At 42.5% G+C, this 19,005-nt stretch overlaps 1 long non-coding RNA gene across 1 annotated transcript in view; it reads right to left on the reverse strand.

The window, feature by feature from the left end:
- The window catches only part of LOC117369219, a 40,377-nt gene extending 23,353 nt beyond the window's left edge, over positions 1-17,024 (reverse strand). Inside the window, exons 1-2 of the long non-coding RNA XR_004541098.1 lie at positions 16,969-17,024; positions 7,807-7,896 (exon numbers count right to left, since the gene is read on the reverse strand). This is a non-coding gene — a long non-coding RNA (uncharacterized LOC117369219). The remainder of the gene's footprint in view (positions 1-7,806; positions 7,897-16,968) is intronic.
- Between the last annotated feature and the right edge of the window lie 1,981 nt (positions 17,025-19,005).

Here is a 19,005-nt window from a genome sequence, read left to right on the forward strand (position 1 = left end):
ATGTGGGAGAAACATGGGCATGTCACCCTTATATAGGTGGAGAGACATAATCGAAAGGACGTCTCCATCTCGCAAGTCGTCCAAAGTAAAAAAACAACTTAAGACACATTTTCGAAAGATACGTCCAACTTTTTTTTCATTTCGAAAATTGTCTAATTATACGTCCTGCCGATCTGATCGTCCAAGCCACTAAATCATCTATCTTTATACCACATTTTCGTCCAACTTTCCATCCAAGTCCAAAACGCCTAGAACAAGCCCTGTTGGATGTGGGAGGGGTCTTCAAAATGATGGACTGCACACCCAGACATGCCACCTAAATAGTGAGGTACCTTACAGGGCACTGCTGTGAACTTCACCAAAAGGGTGCCATGGCTTCTCCTCCCTACAGCTCCCTTATAGGTTACGGTGAGCCCCCCAAACCACCTCCAGAATCCCCTAGACCCAGTTATCTACCACCCCAATAGCCCTAATAGCTGCAGGAGCCACTTATATGCCAGTACAAAAGGGTTTTGGAGGTGTATAGGGGAGTGTACATGTTTAAGTATCAATGTAGTGATGGGCTTATGAGCATGGGTCCTCCTCTCCATAAGTCCCTAACCCACCCCCAAGATGACTTAAGCTGCCTATGGGCTGGACCCAGACTAGGCTTTCCTATGCCAGGCGGCCAGGTGATGATGGTCTGGAGGCTGAATTTTAAAGTTATGATTAAAATTTTTATGGGGGTGGGGGGGTTGGTGATCACTGGAGTAGTGTGTGGGGGTCTGTTTATGTGTTTGTAGTGCTTATCTGGTAACTTTAGGTGGGTTTTTGTGACTTAGACCATAGTCTAAGTCACAACGTCCAAATTCCGTCTAAGCTCTGTTGTAAAACTTTCGGTTATACATGCTGTACAACTAAGTTTAAGCCGGCCCACGTCCCGCCCAACTCCCACCCTCAACACGCCTCCCAAAACGCCCTGTTTAGCTTTGGTCGTTCAGCGGTACTATGAAGGCCTAGGTCGTTTAGAAAAACCCGTTTTTATTATCGGCACTTGGACGTTTTTGAGAAATGTTCGTTCAAGTGCCGACTTAGGCCGGTTTTTGGACGTTTTTCTCTTTCGATTATGAGCCCCATAATTTATGGAAAACTATAATTTTGCACACTTAAGCCCACCAGCTTGTGCCAGTCAAAGTCTTGGCATAAGTAGGCATTCCAAAATGTAGGTACATCAATGGCAACTTGAGTTAGGAAGTTGGGAACAGATTCTATAAAAGATATCAAAAGTTAGGTGCCTAGATCAGCATGCCTAGCCTACAAACAGTACAAAATGCTGCAATTCGGCTGTTAGGCCATGCATATTCGGAATCATGTGACACCTTTGTATCTGTAATTCCATTGGTTGCCAATAGAATTTAGGATCAAATTTAAGATCTTGATGTTGGCACATAGAGCATTGTTTGAGTTACAACCATTATATCTTTCTAACTTGGTGTTATTCTATGCACCAAGACGTTTATTACGATCTTTAAATGATAATAGGGCAGCTGTTCCCCATATTTCAAAGGTTCATCTTGCCTCAACTAGAGACTGCATTTTTTTACTTAGTTCCAAAGTTGTGGAACAGCCTGCCTATAGAATTGAGAAAGGAAGAATCGTATCTAAATTTTAAAAGACATTTAAAAGCACACTTCTTTCAATTGGCTTTTTTAATTTGAAGAAATGAGTTTGGGACTGCAGTTTATATAATGCTGTTATCTATTTTGAAGAGGCCTGGTTTGGCGCACACGGCGCAGAAGCGTTAGCAGGGCATGACAGAGACCTTCCTAGTCCTGATCAGAGGGTCTTATATACATGCAAACACATTTAAAACTTTGAAAAAGTCAGGATAATAAACAAAAGACCAGGAAACCGATATAAAGCATAGGAAAAGGGGAATTCACTATTTGTGTGAGATGTTAGGTGGGGCAGAATCATAGAGGAAATCAGGTATAGATATACATAATACATACATAGAGATATTAATGACTCCATTTTGGTTTTCTGTCTTTCTGTAAGTATCTTCTTCTTGGCTTTACTCCATCTTGTGTTCGGTCTTTGTCTCTTCTGTGTCTTTGTTCAGTTTCCCGCCTTGAGCCTCGTGGTTCTAATTAATACCAGATCTCTCAGCCTGGCTTGTGGAAGATATAGGCTTTCACATTGTTGAATACAGATAGTTATATGTCTCGTATGAATGCAATATACCGTGTTGTGTGTGAAAGAGGCCCCGAACGAATGTGTGTGATATGTGGTAATGATATGTGAGAAAATGCTTTGTACTCATATTTAAATGTTTTATATATATATATATATATATATATATATATATATATATATATATATATATATATATATATATATATATATATATATATATATATAAGATGAAGAAACTTTAAGGAGAAATCTGAGAACAACATCTGGAAATAGTTAGAATCAGAAACACTGTACCAGTCTTTGAGAGACTCAGTGCAGGGGGGAATAGCCCCTCCTCCTTTTTCTGTGCTGACAGGGACATGAACTTTTCAGCAGATGCTAAAACAAATGCAGGCTCTCTTGAAATAGATAAACAGTTTGATTTAAGTTTTTGAGAATGACAAAAAGAGTATTGGATATGCAATAATGGGTTTATGCATATTTAGAAATTAAGGTAAACAAAATATGATTTCTGAAACTTTTATTTCGATGTCAAAAAAGATTTTCTTTGTTCAAACTTAAATACAGCCTCTATTAGGGGATTGGCTGACAACCCGTGATGTCAGATTGGACTGAAAGTATATATTGATGAATAACTATTATAGTGTGGGGATTCTTTGTCAGAAATGCCAGCGTTTGGCACCTGTAAAAAAATCCTTCCGAAGACGCAATAATCTTTTGATAAATGTTATGGAAATAAATAAACTTAATACATTTTTAAACCTTTTGCATCATATGCCATCATTCATGTACACTTTACCCACCCATGAGCAAACCTGGCTGCTCAATTTTTAATAAAACTTTTAGTTGTATTAATTAAATTTTATATTGATAAATTGATTGTCATAATAAGATTTATTTTGTGTTTTTTAAGAAAAAGTTTTCCTTTTTTCTCTTTCTTTCCTTTTCTATGTGAATGGAGTTCTTTTCAAAATTGTGTGGATGTATAAATTGTAAACTGCTTTGATCCTTTTTTAGGCTGTGTAGGCGGTGTATAACGTTTTTAAATATCTTAGCACCTAACTTATAAACATAAAATCGATTTCTAGACTGCTTAACCTATGCAGTTTACAAAAGACTAAATTGAAATACAACAAATGGAGTGGCAAAATGAAATTAATTATCTAGAAACATGGAAAACAAATACGTTTTCAAGTGTCTCCTAAATTCTAAATAAGATGAAACCGCTTAAAATCCTTATCCCAAATTGCTGCCTGATACGAAAGCATACGTTCATGGTACCTTTTAAACTTACAACCCTTCGCTGGTGGGAAAACAAAACAAGCATGAAGTACATTTTGACATTTAATAGGCAGTCCCTGCTTGTAAGAGACAGATATGACATATAGGGTTGAGAGGAGTTAGGAGTTGAAAGCACTCTCAAAGAGGCCTTGAACACTGCCAGAGACGGAGCCTGCCGTAGGGATTCGGGCAGCTTGTTCCAAGCATACGGCGCAGCAGGGTACAAGGGACAGTGTCTGGAGGCGGCAGAGGAAGAAAAGGGCAAAGATAGGAGGAACTTAACAGCTGAGCAAACTTACCCCCACTTTTCCAAAGCTGCACCAGCAGCTGCCATGCGGCAAAAGCCCCAAAGCCCTTTAAATCCTCATGAGCTTCGGGGTAGTTAACAAAGTGGTGGCCACTAACGTGGCTTTATAAAAGGCGGGGTTAATTATTTAGGAAGCTTAGTCGGTGCTGATAGCAAGCAATTGGCTTCCCCTAATTGAGTTAAATTAAAATTAATTGAATGGTAGGCACCTACCACTTTCAGGTGACTAGTCCAAGGTAGTTAGGGACCTATCATGGGCATTTTTTGCATATAGGCAGCTGTTTTGGACTTAGGCGCCAGTATTTAGGCCAAGAAAACCCAGGCATAAATAGGCTATATCTGTGGTTAGGATGCCTTCTGGTGCCTGTCTACTTTAGATTAGGGTTACAACCAGATTTCCCCGGACATGTCCTCCTTTTGAGGACATGTCCGGGGATCCAGATGGCTTTTCAAAACACAGCACTTTGTCTAGGTTTTGAAAAGCCTCCTCAAATCGCATCGGGCAGGGAGGAAGTCCACACATGCAGTGGACTTCCTCTCTGACAAGTGCAGGCAGTGGGACTGGAGGTGGGGCTTGGGCATTACAGGGCGGAACTGGGCGGGCCTGGGGCGGATCTAGGGGGTCCAGATTTTCTCTTTTTTTTAAATAAATTTTATTATTTTCCAATATGAACAGTGCAATCTATATATATATATATATAAAATCGGAGGTATGTATGTGTGTATGTATGTATGTATGTATGTGTGTGTGTGTGTGTATGTGCCGCGATCACGCAAAAACGGCTTGACCGATTTGAACGAAACTTGGTATGCAGATCCCTCACTACCTGGGGTGATATGTTCTGGGGGTCTCGCGGCCCACCTGCACACATGGGCGGAGCTACAAACAGATCATCAGATTTCACCCATTCATGTCAATGGAAAAAATGTAAAAAGCTGCCATTCTCACAGTAATTCAAACACGGCTTGACCGATTTAAACGAACCTTGGTATGCAGATCCCTCACTACCTGGGGTGATATGTTCTGGGGCTCTCGCGGCCCACCTGCACACGTGGGCGGAGCTACAAACAGAAAATCAGATTTCACCCATTCATGTCAATGGAAAAAATGTAAAAAGCTGCCATTCTCACAGTAATTCAAACTACCTGGGGTGATATGTTCTGGGGGTCTCTCTGCCCACCTGCACACTTGGGCGGAGCTACAAACAGAACATCAGATTTCTCCCATTCATGTCAATGGAAAAAAAGTAAAAAGCTGCCATTCTCACAGTAATTCAAAAACGGCTTGACCGATTTGAACGAAACTTGGTATGCAGATCCCTCACTACCTGGGGTGATATGTTCTGGGGGTCTCGCGGCCCACCTCCACACGTGGGCGGAGCTACAAACAGAACATCATATTTCACCCATTCATGTCAATGGAAAAAATGTAAAAAGCTGCCATTCTCACAGTACTTCCAACTACCTGGGGTGATATGTTCTGGGGGTCTCTCGGCCCACCTGTACACGTGGGCGGAGCTACAAACAGAACATCAGATTTCACCCATTCATGTCAATGGGAAAAAAGTAAAAAGCTGCCATTCTCACAGTAAATCAAAAACGGCTTGACCGATTTGAACGAAACTTGGTATGCAGATCCCTCACTACCTGGGGTGCTATGTTCTGGGTGTCTCTTCACCCAAGAATTTATATGTTCTTGCTCCTGGAGGTGAAACTAAAAATGTTGTTTATAATCAAGTTTTGTGTTAGTTGTATTGTCTTCATTTTGTCAAATATTTCACATTATAATTTGAATATTGTACTTTTTATAAAGCTGTAAACAAATAATTTCATTCACCACTATAAAGTATCTTTATTTGAATCCATTTACAGTGTTATTGCTATAATTAAATACCCGTGCAACGCCGGGGCATCAGCTAGTATAAATATATACATCTGAAACATATCAAGCCATTACAAAGCACTATTGAACTACAGAAATTAAAAGACATCGGACTGAAAAATCTGGCAATCTTACTTTCGATGGTACTAGACGCAATTCTACAAATGGTGCCTAGTTTGATATGCGCTACGTGCCGCATTCCTTGGAGCCTATGTTTTAGATGCCATTTAGAGCAGTGGTTCCCAACCCTGTCCTGATGGACCCCCAAGCCAATCGGGTTGGCAGGCTAGCCCTAATGAATATGCATGAGAGTGATTTGCATATAATGGAAGTGACAGGCATGCAAATCGGCTCCATGCATATTCATTAGGGCTATCCTAAAAACGTGATTGGCCTGCGGGGTCCTCTAGGACAGGGTTGGGAACCATTGATTTAGAGAATCGGGGCCTTGGTGCCAAGATACCCTTATAAAACAGCCTATAGTGAGAATACAGATGTGTCACAGATATGTTCCTCCCTCCCCCCCCCAACTGCAGGCTCCATCAGCTCTTTCCGTTTACAGCTTTCAAAACAAACACCACACAAATTACACAAGTATAATTTACTTGTATATTTGGTTAACATTATCTCTAATTTATTCTGCATTGACTTAACGGAAGCAACAAGACTCTACAAAGCAAATTGCTAATGTATGAAGTTACATAGACCAATGTAAGGGTCTATAGCTAGTTAATTGATTTGTTTTTAACAATTCAATGTGGACTAACATGGCAGACATGTTGTATCGACAATCTTGAAAAACCATATTTTAAGCAAAAAAAAAGTTTAAAATACCAAGCAGGAAAAGGAGCAAACCAGTATACTTTATCCTAAACCATATGCTTTGGGATAATACAAATCCCCCAGGTACTATAAAGGCATGCAATTTTGGGTGTAGAAACCAGATCTGCATCTAAATTAATTAGCTAAGCAATATATTATTGGTGTTGATTGGCATTAATCTGGATTTAGGTATGGATTTGCCCGCACCAAATTCTTGGGACAAGAACATTGGATAGGGTTACCAGATTTTCAGAAGTAGAAACCTGGACAGATGGCCCCCTCCCCATTCTGCCCCCAACCCTGCACTGTTACGCCCTCAGCCCCACCCCCCAAAAAGCCTCATCTTTCTTCTCCGACCTCCAGGCTGTGTCTGGAGGGCATCCGAGCATGTGTGATGTCATCTGCGCATGCTCAGAAGCCCTCCAGACATGGATGCCCTCCTTCCCAATGAGAACAGGCAGCGGGGGGGTTGAGGGGTGGCACTGGGGCATAATGGGACAGGGATGGGTGGAACAGGGTGGGCCTGGGGGGTGAGTCTAGGAGGTCTTGATTTTCCATTTGGAAAATCTGGTAACCCTACATATGGGTGCCTAAGGGGCATGGCCAAGGGAGGTATATGGATGGATCGAGGAACATTCCCAGAGGTTAGGTGTGATTTTATAGAATACTATACACCGAACTGCCATAAATTGGATGTCAGCATTTACACCAGGTCTTAATAAATGCTGTCACCCAAAGTCAATCATGAAATGCACAGTAAGCTAGTATTCTGTCTGTAAAGAGCAATCCACGCAGAGCACCCTTTACTGAATACTAGCTTAGTACAGACCATCCCGACCAGTGGCGTAGTAAAGGTAGGGCAGACAGCCATAGGTGCCATCTTCGGGGGGGGGAGGAGGGAACCTGCGCCGCTCCTCCTCCCCATGTAACTTTTTAAATGTTTGCTGGTGTGAGCAGCATCCTCCACTTGATGCTTGTGCTGGCATCAGCTCCCTTTTGACGGCACTTCCTGGCCACGGGACCAGGGCGTGATGTAAGAAGGGAGCAGAGGCAGGCCCGAGAAGCCGGTGGAAGGTGCTGCTCTCGCCGGTGAACATTTCAAGGCCCAAGCAGCAGGGTGGGGCGGGGGTGCACAGCGTGTTAATGCCAGGCATCAACCTCCCTCACTATGCCACTGATCCCGACATCTATCTGTGGGTCCCATTTACTGAGTTCCATCCATACAGTCAGATTCAAAGTGAATGTTTGTTGATTGGGAGCTAATTAGCTTGCTGTGTTCTTGTGACATGTAAGAGTAATAAAACAAAGCATCCATTTCTCTCCAATGTAAAGAACTTACCCTCTCTACTCCCATCTTTTAGAAAGAGAGCTCCATCTGCAGGGCATTTACAAATATGCAACAGATTCAAGTTGCTTCTTTTTCTATCTCCTTGCATGTTGACCCATAATGGAAAAAGAGAAAATGGCCTGTAATAATCTATTGATTCTTCTGGAGGATCAAACTGAATTATCACCTCACATCTCCAGTTTCAGAAGATTCTGTACAGGCACTTTATGGTGTTTTGTTCTTAAAGCACACTTTCCAAAACCTGCTATATACAAAGGACAGCAGCTCCTGCAAAGAGCTAATTGGATAAGATTAGAAGAGTGAAGGATGAAAGGGGGAGAAATGCTACAGGTGCTGAGGATGTGGCTATCTGGGATTTTCCTCTGCATAAAGGAATGGGGGGGGGAGGGGGGGAGGGAGAGGGGGGAGGGAAGGAGAGTGGTAGGAGAGAGAAGCTGCCAGACACAAGTCCTGATGCCATGCAATGTGGCCTCTCAAGTAAAAGGATTTTCTAACTCACTTCCAGAAATAATCCTAGTCCTTCCTTAGTACCTTTTGTCCCATATAGCAAACTCTCCTCACCCTTTCTTTTCACATTCACCTTCACAATACGATTGCAGCGTGTTCTGTGGATCACTGGATTTTCCAGCATCTCATCTTATTGTTTATTGTTTATTTAGTTATTTGATTAAACGCTTTATCAATTCTACTCTTTTATAGAATATGGATAGGCAGATTTTATAGAATTTGGAGGTGAATGAATACATATTTTCTCTGCTGATTTGATGCAAATGTAGTACCATATATACTCGAATATAGGACAAGATTTTTGGGCAAAAACAATGGCCCAAAAATGGAGGTCTCATCCTATATTCGGGTCATCACCCAGTGACCACCCGACCCCCCTCCCGGACTTGCTGCTGGCCTCTGCCAGCCTGCTGTATGGCCTAGTAGACCAGAACAGGAGGGATCCCTCCTGTCTCCCATCCCGGCCGATTCTAACAATTTTTTTACCCACGTGTACCTTTTTTCGCATCCCTGGTGGTACAGCAGTGTATGGGTAGGAGCGAGCTTTCCGCACTCCTGCCCCATGCTGAGCCCCACCCTCAGATCTCGTGGCCAGTGGCAAGCAGCCAGCACACAGGAGCAAGCTTTTCACACTCCTGTCCAGCCCTGTGCCGCTCCCTGAATGGCTGTTGCCAGTTCTCACGAGTCCCGCGTGTGGGTTTCGCTGCTTGCTTCGGGCCCTGAGATCTGAGGAAGGGGCTCAGCATGGGGTAGGAGTGCGGAAAGCTCACCCCTGCCCATATACCGCTGGACCACCAGGGATGCGAAAAAAGGTACATGGGGGGGGGGGGGGGTTAAAAAATTGTTAGAATCAGCTTGGACGAGAGAAGGGAGGGATCCCTCCTGTCCCAGTCTACCACTAGACCACCAGAGGGAGAAGAGGGGACAGGGCAGGAAGGTAGGACAGGGTGCCTATCAGGAAGGGGGCTGGGTTCAGAGCCTGGCAGGGCAGAGAGGGAAAGGGGCTGGGTGCAGAGCCTTGCAGGGGAGGGCTTGAGGGAGGAGACACTGGGTGCAGATCCTGGCAGGGCAGGGCACTTGAATATTAAGTCCCTGTCTTATATTCGAGTCACTGTTGTACTAATCACCTTTGTTTTACTTCAAACTCTGATTACAACACAAGCTGATGTGGTTAAGTGAACACTCAGACCCGCAGCTGAGGTCCGGTGAAACAAGTTCACGGAGCAGCTGTTAAGGAGACCATCATTGTTGTTCACAGTCTCCTCCACCAAACAAAGACTAAATAACCACACATAAACTTGAAGAAAATAAAATAATAAATTTAACAGCGACTTAACTTTGAATGGTGTGGATGGTACACATAACTGCTCCGGGCTCCTCCATTTATTCACAATACCGACCCCCCAACCTAAGTTTTGATTATATTCGAGTCAACCATTTTTCCTCCTTTTTGGGTGGAAAAATGGGGGTCTTGACTTATTTTCGGATTGACATATAGAGTATATATGGTAGCTAGTAACCTCATTTCATGTCCCCTAATCCTTGTACTGTTTGAAAGAGTACAATGGTAACACAAATTTTGATCTCAGATTACTTACTTGACTACTGAAATATCTTATACGTTGGGTGTCAACAAATTATGTATATAAACTCTACGGAATATAGTGTCCAGCTTGTTGTCCTCAGCACATAAGTTTGGTTACCAGAAGAGATTTTAAAACTATGCTTAATGTTGTTTCTTATATTATACATTCAGGCGCCTTTATATATGTCAGATCTTGTTATTTTCCCAACTACAAAGAGCAGTTGTGACAATTAATATTTCCCATTTCCTAATCTAGAAGGGGTGAGATATCAAATGGTGCCGATGTAATCTTTTCACTCTCAGGCTGCCAAAACACGCAATGCTCTGCTGGAACAAATTAAAAGGATAAACAATTGTAAAATCTTTGAAAAGTCATTATAAACCTGTTTGTTTCAGAACTGTTTATTCGTCAAGTATTGAATTCTGTTTTTGAAAGAATAAAAGGATGAGTCCTAGGTATACCTAGTTATTCTTATTGTAAAACTGCATTTATCTCTATTGTATGCAGTATATAAATGCAATACTTATTTATTTTTAGCATTTACACACTGCTTATACCTAGGTTTACCAGACATCCAGGAAAACCGGGATGTGTCCTCTTTTTAGAGGACTGTCTGGGTTCTCAGACTTTCCAAAACCCGGCAGTTCGTTCAGGTTTTAGAAAGCCCTGACAAGCTCCAGCCGCATCTAGAGGGCCTCTGAGCATGCGCAGATGACGTCACACACACATCCGCACATGCTCAAGGCTCTCCAGATGCAGCCAGAGCTCGTTGGGGAAGAAGACGAGGCTTTAAGGGGGGGCAGAATGGGGCAGGACTGGGCGGAGCTAGAAGCGGAACAAGACAGAGCCATGCGTCCAGGTTTGTGAGGCTCCAAATACGGTAACCCTACTTATACCTAAGCAGTTTACTCAAGTATTTCTCACTATCTGTTCCAGTGGGCACACAATCTGACTAATGTACCCCGGAGCAATGGAGCATTAGGTGACTTGACCAGGGTTACAGAAGCAGTGCTGGGCTTGTACCTGCAACCTCAGGGTGCTGAGACTGCAGTCCTAACCACTAGGCCACTCCTCCACTTACTGCTTAGAAACTGACAGAATGTGGATGTGCAGTTAAATGGTCATTAACTAGAAAACTTGCCATACAAAAAAAACAAAGAAAATAATGATTTCACTTAACCTAACATAGTAACATAGTAGATGATGGCAGATAAAGACCCAAATGGTCCATCCAGTCTGCCCAACCTGATTCAATTTAAATTTTTTTAATTTTTTCTTCTTAGCTATTTCTGGGCAAGAATCCAAAGCTCTACCCAGTACTGTGCTTGGGTTCCAACTGCCAAAATCTCTGTCAAAACCCACTCCAGCCCATCTACACCCTCCCAGCCATTGAAGCCCTCTCCAGCCCATCCTCCCCCAAACGGCCATATACAGACACAGACCGTGCAAGTCTGCCCAGTACTGGCCTTAGCAAGCAAGTGAGATACAGAAGAGACAGTGGGAAAATTTACTTTTGAGTCACAGCTCCATTTCCTGGTTTTGATTTTATTTTTTTGTTCAATAACTGTATTGAATTTTTCCATATAATGTATTGAAATTTTTCAAGTAATTTGTAATTTATCCTTAAAATCTAGCATGGTACCAGAAGATTGGAGAGTGATCAATATAATGCCAATATTTATAAAGGGTTCCAGAGGTGATCTGAGAAATTATAGACTGGTGAGCCTGACGTCGGTGCTGGGCAAAATGGTAGAGACAATTATAAAGAACAAAATTACAGGGCATATTCATAAGCATGGATTAATGAGACAAAGCTAATGTGGATTTAGTCAGGGGAATTCTTGCCTACTACACTTCTTGAAGAGGTGAATAAACATGTAGATAAAGGTGAGTGGGTCAATATTATGTAACTGGAGCTTTGACAGAGACCAGCAGTTGAAGCCCAAGCACAGTACCAGATAGAGCTTTGGATTCTTGCCCAGAAATAGCTAAGAAAAAATTTTTTTTTTAAAATTTAAATTGAATCAGATTGGGCAGACAGGAAGGGCCATTCGGGTCTTTATCTACTATGTTACTATGTTCAAAAGACATTTGACAAATTATCTCATGAAAAACTCCTGAGGAAATTAGAAAGTCATGGTTTAGGAGGCAATTTCCTATTGTGGATTAAAAACATAGTAAACGAGAGTAGGGATAAATGGCCATATTCTGAACAGAGAGTATTAGCCAATTAACCAGTATTCTCTAAATGTCAAAGAAATAAAGTTTTTGGAGTTGAAGATGAGGATAGTGATGTATGGGCATATGGAAAATGAAAGTAGGAGTAGAGGTCATGCAATGAAGCTGCTAAGTAGGACTGGGAAAAGTCATAAAAGCAGTTAGCTTAGCAGGGTTTTAAAAGGTTTGGATAATTTCCTAAAAGTCCATAAGCCGTTACTAAAGTGGATTTGGGAAATTCCACTGCTTATTTATAGGATAAGCGGTATAACTTCTTTTTACTCTTTTGTGGTCTTGCCAGGTACTTGTGAACTGAATTGGCTACTGTTGGAAACAGGATACTGGACTTGATGGATCTTTGATCTATCTCAGTATGGCAAATCTTATGTTCAGACAAAAAACCACCAATAACAATGGAAACACAAAAATAAAATTAAATGTACAGACACAATTATTTGTAGATGCCTTTTTCTAGCCAATAATTTTTTAGTGTTGCTGATTGTAGAATCATTCATGACTCTTTGTATAAGCCTTGGTGTTACTTTGTGGATATGTTCTCTGAGGATTATTTGTTTGTCCAATTATGGGTTTTTTTTTACAATTTTATGTATGTGAATTATGTAAACCGTTTAGGGGTCTTTTTATCAAGCCGCGCTAGCGGGGTTAGCGCATCAGACATTTCATCACGCGCTAACCCCTGCGGCCAGCTAAAAAACTAACACCTGCTCAATGCAGGTGTTAGCGGCTAGCGCAGCAGGCAGTTTAATGTGCAGTATTACGCGCGTTAAACCCCTACCGCAGCTTAACCCCTTAGTTTTAAACGGTATAGAAATTTTAAAAATACATAAATAAATGTATCTAAGATGCTTCTATTGGTTCTTTCTCCTTAAGGATCAGGAACTGAATTTTTTTTTCCTTTCTGAAAAAAAATTATAGATTAAATTTTTAAGGGGTTAAAATGGGGTCATCTCTCCATCCCTTCTACTTTTATTTTCCATATGCCCGTATACCACTAGCCCTATCCTCAACTCCTAAAACCTTTAGTACAGTAAACTTCTCCCTCCGTATCCACAGGGGTTAGGTGCAGAGCCGGACCGTGAAGTGTGAAAAACTGCGAATAACTTCTCGGCCGGCTCTGACCCGGCCCCACCTCCCTCCCACCTTCCTCCCATGCTTTAAATACAAACTCTCACTCAAACAAACCATCCCGGACCTTACCTGGTGGTCTAGCGGGCTTTCAGGGCAGGAGCAATCTTCCTATGCTCCTGCCCTGTGCAGATCACTCATAGGAAATGGCTGCGGGGAGTTCCAATCGTAGTCTCGAGAGACTACGGGAGCTCATGGCAGCCATTTCCTATGAGTGATCTGCACGGGGCAGGAGCATAGGAAGATTGCTCCTGCCCCGAAAACCCACTAGACCACCAGGTAATGCTTAAAAATAGCTCAAAAAATTAACTCCCTCCCCCCCCAAAAAAAAATCACAAATATCCGAATTCCCGGATGCTGAAACCATGGATTCGGAGGGAGAAGTGTATTTTGAAATTCAGTATGATGATCTGGCGCCCTCTGCTGTGATTTTACAGAACTGACTAGAGACAACAGTCGTCCTTCCTTTTCGGAATCCATGTGTTTAACGGTATGTTTTCTGTCAGACATGAGACTATTCACAGGTTTTCATTCTGGTATTTTTATTTTTCTTCTTAGCAGGCTAGTGTCTTTGGCAAAGGGATGGATAGGAGGAACCAGCCACACAAGGAGTCTCATGTGGTGATGAAATCAGTTTCAAAGTGAGAAACAAGGGAGCATTCACCAGATTGAATCACATATTCTAAAAAAAAAAAAACAAAAAAAAACCTACAACACAATTGTTAATTTCCAGGTCATACCAGTTGCCACACATTCTTTTGTGGGCAGTTTGGATTGTATGGGAAAGTTTGCAGCTTTTTGAAAAGGCTACAATTGTGGTGTATTTTTTTTTTTTTTAATCAAGATTTAAAACAAAAAAAACAATAGTAACTATTGAAAATTTGAGAAGTTAGAAATGTATTAAAGTTAGAAATGTATTAAAGTAGCATTAAGATTTTAGTGTAGTCACAGCGGGGACAAAATTAGTCTAATATTTCAACCTTAGTTTTTTAATTAATTATAAAAATGTGTTTGATAGAATGGGAAAAGAAACATGTGGTTGCCATGGTGTAGTAAGACGGGCAGGGGGGTGCACTCCACCCCAAGCGCCATCATGGTGGGAGCACAGACACCCCTCCTCCTCTCCACCCTTTGCCTCGTCCCCCTCCTCCCCTTCCGCATGCGACTCCCCCTTCCCTTCCCCCATACCTCTAGTTGTTCACCACTGCAAGTAACAATTTCAACATGCTCCTCGTGACCGCATCACTTCTGGGTGCCACGGAGGGAGAGGGCGGGGTCACGAGGAGCACATTGAAGTTGTCGGTCACAGCGGTGAACAACTAGAGGTATGGGGGAAAGGGGTGTGCCTGCGGAAGGGGGATCTGGGAAGGAGTAGGGGGTGGAGATGACAGTGGGGGAGGGGCGCCATTGCCCCGGGCGCCTCTCACCCTCGCTAAGCCACTATGTGGATGGAATTTTTGCACTTTTGGGGATTCAGCCAGGTACTTGTGACCTGAATTGGCCACTGTTGGAAGCAGAATACAGGGCTAGATAGACCATCAGTCTGGGACAGTATGCTATTCTTATGGTCTTAAGCTCAGAAGTATACAAGTGTCTTATAACAAAGGAGGGAACAGAGTCAATCTCGGGGGCTACAAGCAGAGCTGCTCTCCAATGTAAGCAAGATATATAAATGTTTAAACAAAATGTATGCACTTCTATCACATTCATTGTCTGCGCAGAAAACCAGATCTCTTTGCAGCTCCTAAAGCAGGGCTGCCCAAGTCCGGTCCTCGAGATCCACTGGCAGACCAGGTTTTCAGGAAATCCACAATGAACATGCATGAGAGAGATTTGCATACCAAGAAGGCAGTGCAGGCAAATCTCTCTCATGCATATTCATTGTGGATATCCTGAAAACCTGGCCTGCTAGTAGATCTCGAGGACTAGACGTGGGCAGCCCTGTCCTAAAGACTGGAGTCATGGACCCCTATTCTGATACTAATAACATGCAGAAAAAAAAAATCAGTGCCATTAGGTCTTTTGTTTGCTTTATAAATAGGCCAGCATCTCTTTGAAAAAGAGGAGCCTTGCATTCCTTCTAAAAGCAAGGCTAGCCCTACCACTGTCAAAATGGCAGATGATATTTAATGTGAGCAAGCGCAAAGTGATACATGTGGGAAAGAGGAACTTGTGATGCTGGGTTCTGTGTTAGGAGTCACTACCCAAGAAAAGGATCCAGATGTCATTGTTGAGGATATGCTGAAACCCTCGCTCAGTGTGCAGCGGCTGCTAAGAAAGCAAATAGAATGTTACGAATTATCAGGAAAGGAATGGAAAACAAAAAATGAAAACATTATAATGCCCTTATATTGCTCTATGGTACAGCCACAAGTCAAATATTGTATGCAATTCTGGTTGTTGGATCTCATAAAAGATATAGCAGAATCAGAAAACGTTCAGAGAAAGGCAACGGAAATGATAAAAGGGATGGGACAACTTCCCTAACAGGAAAAGCTAAAACAGCTAGAGGGCTCTTTAGCTTGGAGAAGAGATGCCTCAGGGGTGATACGATCAGGGCAGGATTAATTCGTCGAGGGCCCCTAGGCACCCAAGTACACTAGGCTCCCTGCCCCACCCCACCATGCGCCCAGGCGGAAACAGGAAGCTGCGTCAGAGGGAAGCTTTGGGCAAGCAGCACCGCTTGTGCAATTACAGTTCCCGTTGCCTTTCTTACCCGCGTTGCTTGCTTGTCTTACTTTCCGTCGATGGGGGGGGGGGGGGGCCATGTTGCCGATCGGGGTGGGGCCCGCATTGCCGATCAGGGGGGGCCCGTGTTGGCGATCGATGCTGGAGGGGCCCATCGCCGTTTGGAAAAAACAATGTTGATGCCCTCCTTCATCGGGCCCCCTTGACCATTTCAGGCCCTAGGCACGTGCCTACTTGGCCTATTGGTTAATCCTGCCCTGGATATGATAGAGGTCTATAAAATACTGAGTGGAGTGGAAAGGGTAGATGTGAATCGCTTTCCAAAAATACTAGGATTAGGGGGTATGCGATGAAGCTACTAAGTAGTCGATTTAAAACAAACCAGATAAAATATTTCATCATATAGTGTGAAATTAAACTCTGGAATTCATTACCAGAGAATGTGGTGAAATTAGTTAGTTTAGCATAGTTTAAAAAAGGTTTGGATAATTTCCTAAAAGAGAAGTCCATAGGCCATTATTGAGATGGCTTTGGGAAATCCACTGCTTATTCCTAGAATAAGCAGTGTAAAATCTGTTTTGCTACTTGGGATCTAGCTAGGACTTGGGACCTGGGTTGGCCATAGTTAGAAACAGGATACTGTGCCTTCGTTCTGTCCCAGTATAACAGCTCTTATGTTCTTATGCAAGCCAAGTATAGGATTTATGTGAGCCAAGTGTAGGACAATCAAGCCATTGTGACATCACTGGTGAAGGTTGGTTCCTAGGCATTAGTGGAATGAGGCATTATGACATCATAATCTGAGCTCTGGAATGTTGCTACTCTTTGGGTTTCTGCCTAGTTCTTGGGGCTTGGGATGGCCACTGTTGGAAACAGGATACTGGACTTGATGGACCTTCTGTTTGTCCTAGTAGGGCAATTGTTATGTTATTTTTAAAAAACATAATAATAGTGGATAAAGCTTTGTGGTGTTTAGAACATGAAGAGCATGAGAATCTGTGAAACTTACCGGTTGTGAGGGCAACTAAGCAAGCTGGATAGGCTCCTTTGCAGAGTAGGTTCAATAGCGAAAGTGAACAAACGCCGCGGGAAGGCGCGAAGATTAAACCAAAAACGTAATGACGTCATGCGCCACGCGCTAAGAGGGGGAAAAAAAAGGCCGGTGCTGTTACGTCAGAGCGTAAGCGTGTGAAGTCTGAAAAATAGATGTGTCGGAGAAAGGGTAATACGAGTGATTTGAAACGAAATGAATATGTGTTTGATGCAGACCATTAATGAGTCAGCTGGATAAGTGTGTAAAGGGGCATAAGGGTGTAACTAACAAATGCGTGGTAATGGGAGTTGTGCAAGGGGTATTTCAGTTAGGAATACATCAAAGGTTAATAGGGAAAAATATTAATGAGACCGAATAAAATCAAACACATATTCATTTCGTTTCAAATCACTCGTATTACCCTTTCTCCGACACATCTATTTTTCAGACTTCACACGCTTACGCTCTTAGCAGGACCAGCCTTTTTATTCCTTCCCCCCTCCTTTCGCTTGTAGGGCATGACGTCATTACGTTTTTTGTTAGCTTGTAGCGCATGACGTCATTACGTTTTTTAATTTAATCTTCGCGCCTTCTGGCGGCGTTTTTTCACTTTCGCTTTTGACCCTGCGCTGCGAAGGAGTCTACCCAGCTTGCTTAGTTGCCCTCGCAACCGATACGTTTCACAGATTTTCATGCTCTTCATGTACGCAAATTGCATTTTATTTCACTTTTTTTAAAATAGTAATTCGGTCTTACTCCACCTACTTCACATCCGCTGCGGCTCCTTTCCAAAATTCCCTCTCACCCGCTGGTAAATCCCCGTCTTCATAAGCCTAATTCCGTATTATTTTCATAGCCCCTGCATGAATTTGGGTTTTGTCCTCTGTCCATGCACAATGCCAGCATGCCCTTGCCTTTCCCGCGACGCATCAGATGTTTATACTTCCGATCCCGATATCACACAGTATAGCTGTCTAGTAGTATAAAACCGGCAAGCCAATATTGTCCACAAGATTTGCTTCACAATAGGCATGCCCCTACCTCGTTCAAGCTTTACTACCCTGCAGATCTTTTCTTCATATCTATGCCGCAATTGGATTTCGATTATTTCAGTATGCCTCAATCCGTTGCTACCCCCTTCATTCATGTTTGCATTAGCACATCAAAATCTCTGTGTCTCGCTTGTTACCTCACCAGGTTTTTCACATCTCCGTGTGTTTTTCTCTGTTTTCCATAGCCCTGCCCCTTCTTTTTTCCCCCATAGGCTTTCCAGCCATTCATAATCATAAATATTACCCAAATGCTTTTACTGTAAAATTTATTTTAATTCATACTTTTAACCCTTGTTTTTACTGGTTCCACATATTCCCTTTAGTTTTTTATCCTGTTGGTATCCATATGGTACCCCAGTATGTGATACTTTCTAGGTATATATGATCGCCCTTTAGACACACTCATATATATCTCTTCAGTGTCAGTCATTTGGGTTGTTTCACTTCATTACCACATGTTCATGGCTTTTTTTGACCCATATGGCACTTTTCTCCACACTGGGATGCATGTGTTTTATGTGTATCCACACTTTTCACTTGATTGATCAGTATCTAACAATTACACCTACATCACAATAAAGGAGCTTCATGACCACACTCTTATTATATTATAAAGATCACTCGTACAATGAATATTCGTGAGAGAGATTTGCATCCAATAGAGGCAGTGCATGCAAATCTCTCTCATGAATATTGTGGATATTCTGAAAAGCTGACTAGCTGGGGGGTGCCTCCAGGACCAGGTTTGAGAACCAATGAATTATTGGCTTTTCATTCAGGAAATTGCCCAAACCTTTTTTTTTTTTTAACCCAGCTACAATGACTACTTTTGTCACTTACTCTGGCAAAGAGTTCTAGAGCTTATCTCATGCATCAGCACCAGGAAGCACTGGCCCTATGACCATTTATTTGTTCATTCATTCAATTTTCTACAGTGTTCTCCCCAGGAAGCTCAGAACGG

The sequence above is a fragment of the Geotrypetes seraphini genome, chromosome 11 (assembly GCF_902459505.1).
Source record: "Geotrypetes seraphini chromosome 11, aGeoSer1.1, whole genome shotgun sequence".
Taxonomy (NCBI): Eukaryota; Metazoa; Chordata; class Amphibia; order Gymnophiona; family Dermophiidae; genus Geotrypetes; species Geotrypetes seraphini.